This window comes from Empidonax traillii, unplaced genomic scaffold (assembly GCF_003031625.1).
Source record: "Empidonax traillii isolate 1590-97213 ecotype Southwest subspecies unplaced genomic scaffold, ASM303162v1 scaffold2547:size21972, whole genome shotgun sequence".
NCBI classification, from domain to species: Eukaryota; Metazoa; Chordata; class Aves; order Passeriformes; family Tyrannidae; genus Empidonax; species Empidonax traillii.
The window spans coordinates 17,669-21,972 of record NW_020957740.1 but is presented as its reverse complement, the minus strand read 5'-3'; the positions used below and the strand labels follow the sequence as shown (position 1 = coordinate 21,972).

The following is a 4,304-nucleotide window of genomic DNA, read 5'->3' as shown; positions in this document are numbered from 1 at the left end:
TTTTCTATTGATACATACCAGTGCCTGGAGAGCTGTGATTAAAAATGAACAATTCATTAGGAGATCCCAGTGAGTCATTTTATCTTGTGCCATTTTATAGTAGCTGAAAAGAGTGTATCTGTATTGTACCTATAATATGGTCTTTTGGGAGGGAATCATGGATGACTTAAACTAGTAGCATCTATCTGTGCAGTTGGATTTGAACACTGCTACCTCTGCAGAACTAAGTGATACTGCCTGTCAACTGAGATTCAGTAACTAGTGACCAGAAAACTCATGTCCATTTAAAGTGCCAGACAGTACAAACTGCTGCTGACAAAAATAAAAATGAAGGGCAGTAATTCCTTAAAATGTTCAGAGTTAACTGCGAGTGCAGTTATTATAACCAAGTCCTCGAAACACTGTTAGATACTGATTTTCTTACAATATGTTACGTTTGATATGAAGTCTGTCCACAGAACTTCCTCACCAATCACTCTGCAGCTGTATATGTGATTGTGTGGCCTTTTCATCCTCCTCAGCGTGTGTTCTGGAACTAAACCTTTGCAGCTTTTAATATGGGGCTTGGTGTCTCTGATTTGATTCTTGTAGCTATTCAGAACTACTTCAAAACTTGCATTAAATCAGGACATCTGGGACAATTTTTTTTTTTTTTTTCAGTGTTAATGTGAATTGACCTGCCTTGCTCTACTTTGTAGCTTCCAGGTCAGCCAGGCTTGGAGGTAATCAGTCCTCTGGAACCAGTACAGGCAACCACTGTGTGTATCCCTGGCACATCTGAAATTATGCCTCTAACTGGCACAACTGGAATTGTCTGTTACTGATCTTTCACTTCTGCCCTCCTAGAGGCACCTTGGCAGGGCTGAGCTCAGGTGAAGTCTTTGAGGATGTTTTCTGTCCATCTGCTTTACTACGCCTTCTGCTGGATGGGTCCTGTTAAGCTTCCTCTGGTCAACAAGCATGAATATAAAATGAAGATGTATTTCAAGTGCTAATTGATCATGGTTTGGCATTAATGCAGCTGTGTAGTCTGACATGGGTGCAACCTAAAAGCATGGGAGGCTTAACAATGACCTCTTTCACAAAAGAAAAAGCCCTTGAATTTGATAATGCACTTACACTAAAATAAAATGTACTTCCCAAGACAAACACTCCTCTCATCTTGGATGTGCTGTTGCCAACCACTGTGCTTTGTGCTGACTCAGAACATCCTACTCTTCCTGCACAGCTTCTGTAAAAAGGGCAGGAAGTGCCAGGACAGGAATCCGGTTCTCATGAGCAAACTGATGCAAACAAAATGGTGCCCTGAACTGTGGGAGGTGTGGGTTGGAGCAGAGGAGCTTCTGGTTTTGTAGATGGAATTTCTCAAGGGGTGCTCTTAAGACTGGGCTCACTAAGGCACAGATACTTGTCACTGATGGAATTATGTGAAGAGAAGGAGAAGCTTTCAAAGATGAGCTCCACATGGTGAAAATTAATACTAATTCTGGGTGGAACTCTACAAAGGGAGCATTTCTTCCTTTATCTGTGGCTGTTTGGAAGTTGGTAGCTTTTCCTAATCCTGCTTCTGCAGCAGACACTTGGGATGGACTGAGGATGTACGTGTTGAAATTGTCTGGAATGTACACAAAACGCAAAGCTGTCTGTTCTGAGACTTGGTCATCCATTCAGACTTCTGATAACAGGTATACAGTGTGCAAGTGTGGCAGCAAATACCTTAAGGACCAGCAAAATAAGATTAAATAACAGTGCAAAATGCATATTCAGTCAGTTACAAAATACTGATGAGGACTTTTGCTCTAGGCCAGGAGTGTCACTTCGTCAGTTGGACAGGAGAGAAGACTCCATGTATAGTTCTCAACAATGATCACTGTTGCCTATTTAAAAAAAAAAAAAAAAATTAAAAAAATTACAGTTCCAGGATGCCAAATGGAAGCACAAACAGCATTTGTTTTTCCTGTATGTGTAAATCTCAGGCTGACTTAACTTGGGGTACATTCACACCTCTGCTTTATCACACCTATAAAGGGGAGAAAGTTATAAAAAGTGATCATTGAAGGAAGTGTGTGTATCCTGCCAGAGCATGGTGGTTTTACAGAAGAAAAAACTTAGCAGGGTAAGTACTATGGGTGAAAACATTAAGTTGCAAGACCTGCTGCTCCAAAATGAACTATTTGCTGGCTGTTAGCTTTGGATATAAGAAAGCTTTTAATGATCAGTGCAAAACTGATCATTAAACAGCACGTGAAAGGGATACCAAGATCTGGAGGGCTGTGGTACCTCAGCCCTAATTGATGTCTTTTGTGCTTAGTAGGGATTAGGCTCTGTCTGTGTTGGAATTAATCACCCTGTCCTTGGTGGTTGTGTGGAGCTTCTTCCAGGGGAATTTGTGGAAAAGATGAACTAAGCCTCATCCTACTTACTTCCCCCCCAGCCCTTCACCCTCAGAACCAGCCACTCCAAGAATTTTTCTTTCTACCATACCCCTTCATAGATATGTATCAGTTTGTCACTTTAACTGAACAATATAATTTACAATGTTGCTGATTTGAATTTTTCCTGGTCTTATGTCACATGTTGCGTTTCTGCAAGCATTTCATTTTTGTCCCTGTCTGAGGAATGACAGTGTTGTATGCCAAGGTATTGGGAAAGAATATATGGTTTTCACAAGGATATATCCTTCTGAGCTGGCTCAGCCTAGTACATTCCTGTTGCATACAGTTGTTCTCTACTTTATCAGGGAAAGGATTTTGTAGACTTAAAATAAGTAGAATTACAAAATTCACAAAAGAATGTGATTGCTTTTGTTTAGTATTGCTTTCAGAGTAGCAAGTTAGGTGTGTGACAATACTTTTAAATTAAGAAAGCGGCCCCTTTGTCTGTAATTCTCACCTAAGGAAATAAAGCTCCCCAAGTACAGCTTTGCAAAACTTTTATCCAAATTTTAACTGTGCTAGATTCTTTCACACTGTGTAACAGCTCCAACTGCTCACTATGAGAATCACCTCATTTAGAACAACTGAATCGTAGAAGCCCCTGGCTTATCAAATGTATTCACTGCTACTGAAAAGAACAATTGCAAGCGGTGCGACCGACATCACAGAAATCTCTTGGCTCTAAAAACAAGCAGAAAAAAAGCCTCCCACCCCCACAGCAGAGCTGGGAGCGCCCTTAGCCCTGTCCGGACCAGAACCATTCACCGGGAGCTCCCCCTGCAGCCGCGCCCCCCCACTGCCCCAGAACAGCTCCGGTGCTCCCAGAGCGGCCAAAACAAACGGCGGACAACACCGGCTTTGTCTGTCACAAGTATTTCCTTCGTTTTTAAGAATGACAAAGGGCCCAATCAACAATAAACGTCATGTCATCCCTCTGCAAGTACTAACCCTGCAGTTTGCCTGCCTTTCTGCACCGACAGCTTGGATGCCCTGATGGAACATTAGACAGCTCTCTCCAGTGTTTCTCAAAACCTCCTTAATCTTGCCTGTGGTAAAACCCACCCTTTTCATTTGATCGGGAAAACAAAACAAAACCAAACCAAAGACACCTGACACAGGTCACAAGCTACCAAAGAGACTCCAAGCCAGGGGAGGAAAGCTACAAACAGGTGAACTTTAAAGGAAATCCCACGTCCTGGTGTTGCCTGCGCTGCTCCCTGGATATGACCCGCTCCCGGCCATCTGCCCAGCAGCAGACACCACCGCAATCGCTGCAAAGACCCAAAGCCCAGCATTGGTATGTCGCTGGGAAACACCTCGTTCAAGCGGACACTTCCCTGGGAACGATTCAGCCCCAGTATCGTGCTCCGTAAGCAGGAGACAAAACCTCCCTCACTCTTTGGGTTGCCAAGCGCTCCAGCAGCAGCAGCAGGAGCTGCCTTTGCTCATCCCAGCCGCCCCGCGCTGTCCCGAGCTCAGCTCAGCCCTCCAGAAGCCGCAGGACGGGTCATTCCCCCAGGAATGGGGAGCTCCCCACGAGCCCCCGCACGGAACGGGCACCGAGCGCTCCCCAGCGAGCCCCGCCAGCCCCGGGAGCCGAGATGAGCCCCGACCCACCACTGCAGCCCCCCAGCCCCTCCCGCCGGACCCCGCACAGCTCCGGGGACTGCCGGTCCCGCAGCATCCTCCGGGAGCGACCGGGAAAGAGGGGGAAAAAGAGGCGGGGGGGGGGGAGGAAAACCCGGACTGGATTTTTCCCGGAGTACGGAATGGGGGAAAACCCGGACTGGATTTTTCCCGGAGTACGGAATGGGGGAAAACCCGGACTGGATTTTTCCCGGAGTACGGAATGGAGGAAAACCCGGACTG

The 4,304-nt window shown here is 45.7% G+C and overlaps 1 long non-coding RNA gene across 1 annotated transcript in view; it reads left to right on the top strand.

The window, feature by feature from the left end:
* Positions 1-304: 304 nt before the first annotated feature.
* The window catches only part of LOC114072041, a 14,321-nt gene continuing 10,321 nt past the window's right edge, over positions 305-4,304 (top strand). Inside the window, exon 1 of the long non-coding RNA XR_003574122.1 lies at positions 305-491. This is a non-coding gene — a long non-coding RNA (uncharacterized LOC114072041). The remainder of the gene's footprint in view (positions 492-4,304) is intronic.